Source organism: Neofelis nebulosa, chromosome 3, assembly GCF_028018385.1.
Source record: "Neofelis nebulosa isolate mNeoNeb1 chromosome 3, mNeoNeb1.pri, whole genome shotgun sequence".
Lineage (NCBI taxonomy): Eukaryota > Metazoa > Chordata > Mammalia > Carnivora > Felidae > Neofelis > Neofelis nebulosa.
The window spans coordinates 204,068,684-204,082,308 of NC_080784.1; the positions used below are offsets into that span (position 1 = coordinate 204,068,684).

The window sequence follows — 13,625 nt, forward strand, 5'->3', positions numbered from 1 at the left end:
ACCCAGATTTCTGGGCCGGACCTTGGAGTCTAGACTCCAAATTTAAGGACACGGCAGGTGACTCATCATGAGCAAATATGGGCTTCTCTGGACCCCACACGAGAGACCCTGCCCCCCTTCGCTGACCCACTGCTGACCTCACGCTGGGCCCAGCACACAGTAGGTGTCCAATAAGTGTTTGCTGAGTGCCCCAGCCGGCTGCCCCCAGGCCCGGCTACAGGAAGCAGGGCCCGCTGGAGGGGCGAGCTCTCTTCAGCCCAGCTAAGCGGTGGGTTGTCCCCGCCCCCTGCAGCCGTTCAGGGGCCAGGCCTCCCTCCTCCTTGAGGGTTCCCCCCCCCCAATTCCCCCGCACACCAGACCTGGAGCCTGCACTTCCCCCCAGGCCACCCCTCCCCTCCCAGCTCGGGAATGCTGACCGGGGACTTCCGAGCAGATAAGGAGGAGGAAGGTCAAGGGGGAGGAGACTCGAGGGGCGGGCCGTAGTCGTGGGCGTGACCAATGACCTGGGCGACTGTCGGGCCACCTGATTGGAGCCTGAGGGCCTAAAGCGTGTGCATCCTGCCCCGGCTGGACCCACCGACCTGTGGGGCCCTGGACCAGGAGGCAGGTGTCCGCGGCAGCCGCAGGTGAGGGACCCAGGCAGCCTCCCTCCCTCTCTTACTTCGCTGGCAGCGTCTGCCCCCTGGCAGGGTAAGTCCCCGGCCACTGGGCTGGATCTGCCCCGGGAAGAGCCACCCCTGCGCGGCGGCGGCCCCCCGGCCTGGCTCAGCTCACCTGTCTGGACAGGTGGGGTCAGGGGAGGGCGTGCGTGGGGCGTGCCCTCCAATCCCGCCTGGTCGGGGAGCAGCAGGGCGGGTGCTGCTTCAGGCTGGGATTCAGGTGGCCAAGGAAAGGCCAGCCTGGTGTCCCCACGCCTGAGAAAGGAGCTGAGAGCCGGCAGGTGACGCTGGATGTTGTCGCGGTGGCCACTGTGAGGGGGGGATGTGCCTGCCCCCAGGTTGGGGCCCCGGGAGGGCTCAGGAGACAGTGGGCCCAGGGGTTCTGATCCTGGCCCAGCACCTGGGAGCTAGTGACCCTGCCCCTCTGTACCTCAGTGTCCCTGTCTGTAGGGTGAGAGAGTCACGGGGGCCCCGTGCAGGCCCACAATCAGTCAGCGGCCTCTGTCTGTGCTGATGACCATGGAGAGGAGCCACAGCCCTGGGCTGGTGGCAGGGGCCGGGGTCCTGGCTTTCCCTCGCCCTGGTGCGGCCCTACCTGCCTGGACTTCAGCACCCTGCTCTCTGCCCCCCCTCTTTCTCCAGCCCCCATCTCAGCCCCCAGGGGCCAAAGTCCCTGTCGCCCCGCCGGCCCCAGGGACGACAGCTCCTTCAGAGGTGGGCCTGAGAGAGGCTTGGAGCAGGGAAGGGCCGTGGGGAGAGGAATGGGGCCAGATATGGACGAGACCAGGGAGGGGCCTTGCTCCCACAGTCCTGCGACCCCCGCTGTGGACTTGGCACAGGCTGACCGGGGTGAGGGGCCCCTCCGTGGCCCCAGGTGCTGCTCTGCTCTGAGCCTCAGTTTCTGCACAGGCACAAGGACCCTTGTGACCGTCCCCCTCCCCAGTGGCTGCAGGGTTCTCGGGACGGACCGTGAGGGTTCCTCCTCCTTGATTCACACGGAGAGGCCCGAGGCTCTGGGTGCCGCAACGTGGCCGAGACCCCTGGAGGGTAGCGGCTGGGCTAGGATGGGCCGCCCAAGGCCTGCCTCGGTGTCCTTGAGCCCCGCTGAGGGAGGTGCAGGTGCGGCGCTGGGAGGCTCCTGGGCTGGCCCAGGGCCACAGCAAGTGGACCTGGGACTTCGCCCCAGGCAGTCGGCTGCAGGCCCGGCTGTACCCTCAGTGTGTGGGTCTTAATGGTTCCCTCTCCACCCGCATCCTGGTGTTCCACCTTTTTCACCTTTCAGAACAGTTTTAGATTTACAGAACCACTGCCAAGCTAGCACAGACTTCTCATACCCTCCCACCCAGTCTCCTTGACCGTTGACATCTTACATTAGAAGGGTGTGTTTGCCTCAGCTGGTGCACAAGTATGGGTCCATTGTTCTTTTTTTTTAATAAACAAAATTTTTTTTGAGAGAGAGCAGGGGAGAGGCAGAGAGAGAGGGAGACACAGACTCCAAAGCAGATCTCCAGGCTCTGAGCTGTCAACACAGAGCCCGACGCGGGGCTCGAACCCACAAACTGTGAGATCATGACCTGAGCTGAAGTTGGACACTTAACTGACTGAGCCACCAGACTTTATTCTTAAGTAAAGTCTATCCTTGGCTCGGATGCCCTTAGATTTCCCCTTAGTGTCCCCTCCCTGCCCAGGAGCCCGCCCAGGACATCACATGACATTTTGTCCGCCCGTCTCCCGGCTCCTCGGGGCTGGGACGGTTCCTCAGACTTGCCATGTTGTGACGATTTCTGCGAGGAGTCCCGGCCAGGGGTTGTGTGCGAGGTCCCTCGGCCGGGACTCGTCTGATCGTCTCCCGTGCTTACACGGGGATCGCGGGTCCCCGGGAGGAAGACCGGGGTGATGGAGTGCCCTCTCCTCGCGTCCCGTCAAGGGCACCCGCCGTCACTGGGATGCTGACCTTGACCCCCCGGCCAGGTTTGCCGGGCTTCCTCACCGCCCGGCCCCCTCCCCACCGTCCTGCACTGCGCTCTTAGCGGGGAGGTCACGGCGCTCGGCGCCCACCTGAGGACTGGGGAGGGGGCCCCCCTCCTCAGGGGTGGTGTCTCCACGTAAATCCCTGGAGGTTCTTCTGCAGGGGAGAGATCTGTCCCTTCTCCCTCCTTTATGTATTTGCTCATGGATTCATCCTGGATAGACTCATGGATATCTTACAATTTGGGTTCTAATCTGATACTAATTAATTTTCTTGCTCAAAGCTTTCTAGCTTTGGCCATTGGGAGCTCTCTCAGTGGGCTCCTGTGTCCCCTCGACTCACCCCGTCCTGGTGGCATTTCATCCATTCGCTCAGCCGCTCATTCGCTTCCTTCCTCTGTGGCACCACAAGCCAGGCCCCACCCTGGCCCTTTGCTGGCCTGGTCCTAGAGCCGGCCGTTTCTCCAAGGGTCCTGAGTCCCTCTGTTGGAGGATGGTCTTAGGACCCAAGATCTGTCCGCACTCTGGGCGTGCTTGCGGCTACCTAGGTCTTCTCTTTTTCACACAGATCTGCACGTATGGGTGTACTGACCCGTGCGTGTGCACGAATCTGCAAGTCAGCGTGTGCGCGTCTGACCCGTCTCCGTACGCGGGTCTAAGTACTTTGCACACACACCGATGTGAGCACTTCCGTATGCGGAATGTGTCTGTGTCAACTGAGACCTGATGTCCCCGCCCGTCACCCATCGCCGTATGGATTCTTCCAGCCCCTCTCCTTGATTTTCTGTAACCCTACTCCAACAGTGACAAACCTGGCTTTCACCATCCACCGTCCATGTACTTAATTGTTCAAATTCCAGCGGCTCGGCACCTGTGCAGAAGTCTGAGAATGTGTCACCCCTGCCCCGTGCTGAGCGGCGATATCGGCTGGCGCCCGGTGAGAACGTGTGGCTCCTTTTGGCTTCGGTCTGGCCCACCCGCTGCCACCTTCAGTGAGGGTGGCTCACGCCTCGGTGACACGGACCCCTGCTCCGCCCCCTGCGCCCGTCCTGGCGGCCCCGACCTCCTACCGCGTCCTTATCCACACACGTGGCGTGCACAAGGTGTCACAGCACCCGGTGACGAGGTTCACCGCCCGGCAAAATGCCCGCGCTTCACCTACTCAACCCCCCTGCTCCTTTCTTCCCCTCACGGTTTCCCTCCACAAATGCCAGCAAACGCAGACGCATTCCGACCCCCTTTAGAGCCCAAGACGCAGCATGACGCACATATCCCCGCACCTCAGTCTCCCCCGTCGCTGGGTCTCGGGGACCTTTCCCGGTCGGCCGCGGGGAGCTTCCCGTTCTGTGCTGCTGGCTGCTGGGTGCTGGCTGGAGCGACGTCAGTCCCACGCCCGGGCTATTCCCCAGGTGCAGCTGTTGTAAGGAGCCTGGACGCCCTGGCAGCCCCGCCATTTCCTTGGTGGGTGGCCGTGTGCCCGGGGGGAATTCCGGAGGCGGGGCTGCCGCTCAGGGCCTCGGTTTTGTTGGTGGCTTGCCCGCCCTCACACTGGTCCCGGGCACTGGCTGACCGAGGCCTGGTCTCGCTGAACCGGGAGGTGACCAAGTCCTTTGGGATCGTTTTGCACGCCTGGCTGGGGAGCTTGAGCATCATTTGCTCTGTCTTAACAGACAGGACCCGGTCCCACTGCTCTTCTGCGGGGTGCTCGGTCTTTCCTCTGGCGCGGCGTAGGGCCCGCGTTGAGAGGGCCGGCTTCTCAGGCCCGCTTCAGCTAAAAACAGCCGCTGGCAGCGGGGCCCAGGCCTGGCCCGACTCAGCGACAGGTCAGCAGCAGGTTTGGTTGTTGGAAATGAGAAAGGGCACCTGGGTGGCTCAGCTGGTTAAGCATCCAACTCTCGATTTCGGCTCAGGGCATGATCTCGAGGTCCGTGAGTTCAAGCCCCGCGTCGGGCTCTGTGCGGACAGCTCAGAGCCTGGAGCCTGCTTTAGATCCTGTGTCTCCCTCTCTCTCTGCTCCTCCCCGCGCTCACACTCTGTCTCTGTCTCTCTCTCTCTCTCAAAAATAAATAAACATTAAAAAAATTTTTTTTTCAGGCTGCCTGGGTGGCTCCGTCCGTTAAGCATCCGACTTCGGCTCAGGTCGCGATCTCACGGTTCGTGGGTTCAAGCCCCGCGTCAGGCTCTGTCCTGACAGCTTGGAGCCTGGAGCCGGCTTCCAATTCTGTGTCTCCTTCTCTCTCTGCCCCTCCCGTGCTCTCTCTCTCTCTCTCTCAAAAATAAATTAAAAAAAATTTTTTTAAATGGGGAAACACCAGACCAATCGCGATGGAAGGACATTCCCCAAACATGGTTGTGGCCAGTCCTTCCCAAAAGTAAGGTCATGAAAAGCAGGGACACTCGAATATGGTGGTGCCCTCGGTGGCTCTGAGGACTGGAAGGACATCAGGGGAAAACAGAGGCAGTTGAACCAAGTGTGGACTTTGGTGAATAATGACGAGTCAGTGTGTGACTCGTTCACCAAGTGTGACAGGCGTGCAACGGGCATGGGACGCGTTAACCGCAGGGGACGCCCGGTGTGGGTGTGTGGGAGCTGCGTGCTTTCAGGGCGACGTTTCTCTAAATCTGAACTGTTTTAGATACAATTAGATAAAGAAAGAGGCTGTGTCTGCAGGTGCCCGGCGCTCGGGCCCTGAGAGTGGCCCCGCGTCACCGGGCTCTCTCCCGTAATTATGGGGCACCCACGCCCCCGTCCCAGACCCTGTCCTGCCCATGGATAGGGTGCCTGAGGCTGACAGGTAAATGACTCACCCAAGGCGCCCGTTAGCCTGGGATTCGGGTCAGTGAACAGGACGTCGCTGAGCCCCCGCCAGGCACCGGGCACCATGTTAGAGGGCGCAGTGCCTGTCCGCCCTCGGCCGGCTCTGGGAGACTTGCAGGGGTGCGGTGAGGGGTGAGCTGTGGGAGGGTCGGCCGGGCCCAGGTGGACAGGGCAAAGGCAAAGCACTCCCTCCCCTCCTCTGCCAACCCCTCCCACAAGCGGGAGCAATCCCAGAAGGCTCCCAGAGGCGGTGATGGCCGAGTCGTGTTTGGAAGGAGGCATGAGAGTTCGCCGGGGAGGGAAGACTGTGCTCCAGGCAGAGGAGCATCCTGTGCAAAGCCCTCGCTCACGGTGGGGAAGGGCCGAGAGGGGTGATGTGCGGGCAGCTCCCTGTCCTCCCTGATGGGGTGAGTGGGGTGGCCGATGATGGGGACTCAGAGGAGAGGCCAGGCCCAGCTGAGGAGCTCTGCAGGATGTTTATTTTATACCTTGGGTTACAACCCGATTCTACTTTATTTTGAAGCTCCTAGTGTTCTCGCTTTGGCCATTGGGAGCTCTTGATTGGCTCCTGCGTCCCTTTGACATCATCCCACCAGGGTGGGATCCATCCATCTGTGTGTCCTTTGTCCCTCCCTCCCTCCCACTTCCTACTTTCTGGGACCATAAGAAGCTCTAGGCTTTGTGTTTAGCTCAAGCTGGGGGATGTAGCTCACGTGCCCAGGCTTGGCTCCGCGCGCCTCCTCCAGGCAGCCTCCCCAGCGGTCCCCAGGCGGGATCCTGGCTGTGTGGTGGCCCCGGCCTCTCTGGGCATCCCCTGTCACGGTCACTCCGGCTGTGCTGTCTTGTCTCCATACGTTTCCTTGGCTGCTGTCACCAGGAGGCTGAGGGCTCTGCAGGCGGGGCTGTCTGACGCCCTGGGCCGGGCACCGAGTAGGGCCGGCAGGTGTGGGGCTGGGCGGTGCTGCAGCCCCCGAGCCCTGCCCTCATTGTATAGTGATGACCGTAACAGCTCTGCTTTGTGCGACCCTCTCCCCACGCTGCGCACAGCCAGCGTCGGGTCCGCGGGAACCGGTGCAGACAGCTACCCTCTCTGCACGCAGGAGAGGGAGGGGGAGGAGGTGCACATCCCACAGCGAGTGAGAGGGGACCCTGGGGGTGGCCGCTAGGCTGTCTCGGAAGCCGTGACACGGCCCATGAGAGCTCGCGGCTGGGCGGCCGGCGTGGGAAGGGCACAGGTGTGGGGCTCAGAGCCCATGGCGGGCCGTGCGGAGGAGGCTGTGACCCTGACCCCGTCTCTGTGACATGGGTCACAGGGCACGAGTGCTGTGGCCAGGGCCCGCCCGGTGCCGTTCACACTCGCTTCGGGTCTCGTCCGCCCAGCTGGCCCCCCCCCCCCGGAGGCCAGGAAGGAAGGGAGCCCCTGGATAATGGGCAGGTGGAAAAGGTCAGCGTCTGTAGGGCTCAGGGCCTCCGAGGAGCGTCGTTCGGGGATCCGCCCCTTCTGCGCGCCCGGCAGGCAGATCTGTGCTCCCAGGCTGGCGCTCAGGGTCCTGCGGGGCTTGGGCCGCCCACCGCGCCCTTCAGCGGCTCTGTGTCCCCGTCATTTCACAAGCGCGTGTGGGGCCCATCGACGCCCCTGAGGCGCCCCCGTTGTGGGTCCTCGTGTGTTAACCAAGCGACAGCCTCTGCGGAGACCCCAGTTACAGTGCGGACGAGCTCAGGGCGCTGGGGGCTGGGGCAGGGGGGGCTTGTGCCGCTCGGCTCAGGGGAGGCTGGAAGGAGGCAGGGCCTGCGGGACGCTTTGGCGAGTGGCGGTCAGAGCCTGGTGGAGAAGCTGACCAGGAAGAGGGACGTGCAAATGCAGGGCCGGGGCCGGGGGCTCAGACGGCCACGGGTCGGGGGCCGGGGGGGGCAGGTGTCCAGGTCCCCCCAAGAGGAGTGCCTTGTGCTCCAGCCCCGCCCCCAGGGCTCAGAGATGGCACCCTGGAACCGCCAGTGTGGACAGACAGACAGACGGCTCCAGAAGTCCCCGACTGCGCGAGTGCACGGGGCCGGTGCGGGCGGAGAGGTGTGGCCGGTGCAGGTACAGATTCGGAGGGGGCGTGTGGTCCGCTGGGCCGAGAAAACAGGGAGGCGGACGTGGCGGGAGCAGGTGGCCTGGACGAGGCCGGTTTTGGGCAGGGGTGGGGGTGGGGGGGCGAGGCCGGGCTGAGCAGGGAAGGAGGTGCTGCTGGGAAGGGAGCAGGAAGAGGGGAAGTAGGCAAACAATACGTGCCCCCCGCATGCCCTCAGCGACCTGGGGGCTGACAGGGCCACCCTCCTGCGTGTCCCAGCACAGGCCAAGGGGGCCTCGGGAGTGAGTCCTGCGGAAATTCCCGCCTAAGCCTGTCCCCCCCCACCCCCCCACTGCCCCGACGTGGGCCTGGTTTCCAGGGAGATGGGTCGGGGCTGGGAGGACTTCACCTTCATGCCCGGGAGGCCTTTGGGAAGTGTGTGCTCCGCTGGGTTAAGGTTAATGTTTGCGTAAGCGAGTTTCCAGATCCGCCCCCTGGTGACTGGGCTCCGGGGAATGTCCAGAATTCCAGCCGGGGTCCCACACCCAGAGTCAGGAATGCTGCTGCTCTGGGGAGCGAGGTTCAGTGGGATCAGGGTGTCCCTGGGGTCTCGTCTGTAAGCCGGGGCGACTCGGGCCGTCACTCCCGCCTCCTCTGTGCACCCCGCCCTGGGTCACCCCACGGCCCACAGCCAGACGGTCCGGTGGGTAGGACGCGCCTGTACCACAAAGGGAGAAACCGGCGTGCTCCTGAGACTTGGCCACTCGCAGCCGTGTGGCCCCTTGGGACCCCATCTCTCATCGAGGAGGGGGCTACTGAGAGCTGGCGGGCACCGTGGCGCCCCTGCAGGCGTGAGGCACAGGCTCCCTAGGCGGGCAGCAAAGATAGTCTCTATGCCTTCTAACCGGCTTCCTCTGAGGACCCGAGGCGTATTATTTGGGGTGCAAGGAGGGGCGCCCCACTTAAGTCTCCATTTCTGGAAGCACCTGGCCTCCCTGGCCGCTCCAGATGCAGGAGCGTGGTCTGGAGGAGCGCCCGGCCAGCTCTCGGGCCGCCCTGCCCGGCCGAGTCAGCGAGTCCCTGGCGTGAAGGCCGGATGGTCATGACCGGGGGAGGGAGGGGGAGGGGGGAGGAGGCAGGGAGCGTCATCAGTCCCGGCCGAGGCTCGGGAACTGCTGACAGCTTCCTGCAGCCTGTGACCCGGCCCGGGGTGGCCGTCAGTCATCACAGGCCTGTTTGGTCCCAATATCCTTGTTTTGCAAAGAGCAGTTCCTGAAATCTCGCCGACTCGAGCTTTGCTCATCTTTGATTGGGGCATTTTCAGCCGCTGAGGCCAAAAATAACAAACACAGGCGGTGCCTTGCTGAGCACGGCCCCGTTCTGGCCCTTTCTGTGTGGCCGGTGGCAGCTGGGTGCCAGGCTCCAGGCCCGCGGAGTCTGTTTCCATCCCCAATGCATCTGTCCTCAGACCCGGGCGTGCCGACGGGCATGTCCAGCCCGACCTTCCGGGTTCCTAGACCCAGGTGGGGCTCAGGGACATGGGCCCCGGAGGGTGCGTGCTGCCCCGTCTGTTTGCCTGTCTGGAAAATTGCATTAGGCCGGGTCACATCTGCATCACACAGATGGGGAGCCAGAGACCGGGAAAGACGACGGGGTGTTCTGAGCGTGGACCACGGGAACGCTGGGGGGATCCTGAGATGCTTTTCCACGTGTGCCCACCCCACCCATTCTCCAGAGCAGGGCCCGCTCTGAGGGCCGGATCCAACCCCTGTTTTGTATACAAGGTCTCACCTGCACAAGGTGCACCTGCTGTGGACCATTTGTGTGAACGCCGCCTACCGCCTATGTGGTGTCCCCTGTTTCACACTCCCCTGGCCTGGACCCGCCTGATGAGAACGCATCGTCGCCTCCGCTCTAGAACTGCCTGTGTGGCCTCAGCGGGCCTTGTTTTCTACCGCCCAGGGCGGCTGGAGAGACCCGGAGCCCAGGGAGTAGGGAGAAGTCGCGCACCCTACCCTACCGCCCCTGGGGGCCTCTGCATTCCTGAGATTCACCACTCTGACCGGCTGTGGGTTAACCCTGGGGGCAAGAGCGTGACCTGGCCTCTCCAGCTTCCATAACGCTGCAGACCTACGTGTCTGGAGTAGGGTTGTCTAGGTGGAGGCCAGGTTTAAGGGCTCTTCTGTCTGGCCCTGGCCCCGGGAAGACCTCTGCAACACCCCCTCTTGGCCTCGTCTTGAAAGACTCAGCCCAGAGGCCTCCACTTCCAAGAAGTCTTCCTTGATTCTCCCCTCCTCTCCTTTCCATCCCAGGCTTCCCTTTGCCCCTGTAAGGACCGTGCTACTTTGTCCCACTCTCTTTCCAGGTCTGTCTCCCCAGTTTGCCTGTGGGACCTGATGGCCGGGAGCCTGGAAGGCAGAGCGGAGATGGGAGGGCCAAGATCGTTGATGGGGGTGGGGGGCGGGTAGCGTCGAACCCCAGAGAGCAGAGCTATCTCAAGATCGAGTAGGGGATCTGGCAAGACGCTGGGCCGCGGGCAAGGGAGGGTGTCCTGGGGGGCCCAGCTGGGCCGGGGGAGGCCTGGGTCGCAGTCCCAGAGAACTGGAAATACCTTAGGAGGACATGACGAAATTCAGAATTGCCTTTTACCTTCACTTGACCACAGCTGTTGCTATCTGCCCCAAGAGCTGAACAATAAGAAATAAACGAAGGGTGAAAGGCAGGGCCCCCTCAGCCCCCGGCGTCCCAGCTCTGGATCGCAGCCCGGGGTTCCATCCCCGCTGAGCAGGGGTGAGTCAGCGCCCCGGGTTCGGCAGGCGCTGCCCAAGGGCTCGGAGGAAAGAAATCTCTGCCTGTATCACAAGGTGGAGTCCAGGGTGGAGTCAGGCGGATTTAGGGCGGGAGAGGGGCCGCCAGGAACCCTGGGAGAGCATCCTAGAAGTTACAGCCGCTGGGCTGGGCTGGGCTGGGCTGGGGGCTTGCCGGTGCAGCTGGTCCCCTGGGTGGTGCAGACTTTCCCAAGGGAAGGACACATAACCGGTTTGGGTACTTCCCAGGGCCACCTGGGACAGCCTCCATCTGGAAGGAAGCCTTAGACTGTCTTCCCTGCAAAGGACCCTGGGGAGACAGGGACCGAGTGACAGCGTGTGGTCAAGGGACGGAGAGTGCCAGGCTCCGTGTGCTTCAGCACAACCGTCCACATAACCCCTCGGGGAGGCCCTGCCCGTGCGGCTCCTTCCCCCGTCCCCTCTCTGAGCCTCCGTGTCCTCCGAGTCCTGCGCGACTCCCCGAGGCCGCACAGAGGACACAGGCCAGGCCAGCCTCCCACCCTGAGCGTGGGCTGTGGTGTGTCAGGCCCCGGCCTTCCGCGGACGCGCGTGCTCTCCCGGGTGCGGGGAGTCGTGCCCACGGCTTCCCCACTGGCTAGAAAACGTGTCTCTTCGTCCCGAGCGGCAAAATGCGGGACGCGAGCCATCCCGCTTCCCAAACGTGCTCGCCCCTCTGTCGGGGAAAGTGCTGCCCTCAAGGTTTGGTTTGCTTTCCATCCAGCACCCTCATAGCTGCACGCGGGCTTCCTGGAGGAGGGGAAAGGCGGGCCCCAGAGGCAGGTGCTCGGAAAAGCTCTACGGACACTCGAGTCTGTGGACAGCTGGGCAGCTTCCAGACGTGCCCCCCCCCGCCCCCCCCCCGGCACCTTACGATTCAACGAGACATCGGCCGGTCCCTGTGATGTGAAAAGGGGCAGAATTGCCGTCCAAGAGAATTAAAGTCAGACTGTGGTGCTCGAAGCACGGGGTCTGATGACTTGGAAAATGCCGGCCTCGGACCGGACTTGCTCTCCGGGTTCCTGGGAGTCAGGGCATCCGCCCCGGTGCTGGGTGGACCTGAGACCCCGGCTGGCGCCACTGCCTGCGGGCCCCGCGACCCTGGGCGGGAGCTGCCTCTGCGTCCAGTGCGTGGCGGTAACACTCACACCAGGAGGGCTCTAACCCGCACGTCTGGCATCTTCTTGGCAAGTGTGATGGGATTTATTACCGCAGCCGTGTTAGGCACCAGAGCCGTTGAGGCGTGTGTGGGTGGGGGGAGGGCACTTAGAGACCTCCACGTGGGACTCCACCTTCTGCAAGGGGGGCAGCGAGACCCCGGGAGTGACAGGCTCTCCCAGAGGGACTCACAGCCTGGGCAGTGTGGGCCGGCCTCATACCCAGCCTCCACGAGGGACCCTTGTTTGCAAAGTCCCCTAGAAAGCTCGTGTTCTTCCTCTGGAGGGTTCCTGGGGTGCACTTGCGGGATTGGGGTGCACTCCGGAGTTGGGGGTGCACGGTGCAGAATCGGGCACCCTGTGCTTAGGGCTGCATGCTCTGGGGTCGGTGCGATCAGCACAGTCCGGGTGCACCGTGCAAAGTCGAGACACCGGATTGGGGTGTGCCGTGGGGAATCGGGGTGCATCCTGTGGAGTCTGAGTGCTCTGCAGCGCGGACGAACGCTGGGCACGCTTGGGGAGGCCCTGGGAAACCCCCGCCCCCGGCCTTGGACCAAGAGCGTAGCTGCGGAGACAAACAGGATGCGGGGTCTCGGGCCGCAGCAGGGGACAATGGCCAGGAGAGGAAGTGTGTCCAGACCCTGTTATGGATGTGGAGCCCATCTGAGACCTCGTTCAGCACAATTTCCAGAAAAACAAAGGGAGAAGAGGCCAAGCATCTGGTGTCGTGCGCACGGTGGGGTTCTGGAGCGCAGGCTGGAGAGCCAGGGTCGCACCTCACAGGCTCGGGGCGGAGGTCGAGAGGAGCAGGGGGATGCGTGGAGGGCACGCAGGGGGCGGAGAGGGAGGTCTCCGTGCCGGTGCCCAGGAGCAGCCCCCGGGGTCCCCCGGGCCGTGGCACAGGCCAGCCCCGGGCTGCGAGGGGCATAACGAGGGGTGGGCAGCCGAGAGCTCTCGTTTGCCTGGAGAGCTGTGCCCCTGGTGCCCGTGGGCCTCGGCCACCGGAGAGCCTGGACACGGGCATTTGTAAAATGAACAGACATTTACGTGCAGCTGTAGCAACTTGGTCTGCACTTGGTCTGTTGGAGCATTCCTGCGTCTAGTTTAATCCTCGTGACGACCGAGAGTAAGACCGCAGAATAGCATCTGACCCCATCTGGGGCTTCCGTGAGAATCCAAAACGCCAAGGTCGTGTGGCCAGCGCGGCAGAGCTGACCTTCAAGGTGCTGTCCACGGACGCAGGTGCCCACCTCCTACCCCTTGTGGTAGGAGCTCTCCCCTCCGGTGAGAAGGCCGGAGGGGTGACAGGGGGGCCCGGGGGTGCTGTGGGCCCGTCCGTGGGCATCCGCAGGTGCCAGCTGCCCTGGGGCCCCTGTGTCTGGACGGGGGAGGCAGGCCCGCCCCGGAGAGTGGCCGCAGGAGAGGAGCACCCATGCTGCAGAGGGGGGGCAAGGAGAATCCAACTTCCAATGCGCAGTGGGTCCTTCACACGGACGAGGGCATCACCGGTCCCCAGGGCTGTGAGGGCAGAGGCGCAGGGCGCTGGGCAGGCCCCGCTGGGCTGGGCAGGTTGGAAGGAGAACTGGAATGGATGGAGGAGGGTGGGGAGACGGAGAGGCAGGTGTCTGCGAGGAAGGGGCAGTGAGGACCCTCGCCCGGGAGGAGCCTCAGGACAGGGCACCCAGACCTCGTTCAGGCCTCCCAGAGATGGGCAGGAGGACGCGCCCCTGAAGGACGACGGGTGGCTGAGGCGTGACCAGAGGGCGGCGCTGTGGCCAGGCAGGCGGTGTGAGTGTTCACCAGCTGCCGTGTCCTGAGCCTGCTCCCCACTCCCACGGGCGTTTAGGGGTCCCGGGCGGGATGGTGGCCCACGGGAACCTCAGAACACCCCCTGGCGGAAGAGAAGAGGAGACGTGCAGGGGTGGCCACGTGCTGCTGGGGGAGCCCGAGCGACGTGGCCGGGAGCCCAGGAGCACCCGGGGCCCCGGGAGCTGGAAGAGGCGGGAAGGAGCCTCGGGAGGGGGCGCCGGCCTGCCCAGGCCTGATTTAGACCTCTGGCCTCCAGACGGGGAGGGACTAAGGCACCCGGTCTGTGGAGCTCTGTCACGGCAGCCCCAGGACACTGGCAGTGTGACCCTCACAGC

General features: G+C 63.9%; 1 protein-coding gene across 11 annotated transcripts in view; it reads left to right on the forward strand.

The window, feature by feature from the left end:
• The first annotated feature begins 511 nt into the window (after positions 1-511).
• Positions 512-13,625, forward strand: part of SH3TC1 (SH3 domain and tetratricopeptide repeats 1) — a 47,514-nt gene continuing 34,400 nt past the window's right edge. For 8 of the 11 annotated variants that reach the window (XM_058723181.1, XM_058723190.1, XM_058723182.1 and 5 more), the window contains exon 1: positions 526-690. The gene's annotated coding sequence lies outside the window, so the exon portion shown is untranslated. Of the gene's footprint in view, positions 691-13,625 lie in introns of all 11 variants that reach the window. The other 3 variants (XM_058723194.1, XM_058723193.1, XM_058723184.1) reach the window with 2 other exon arrangements.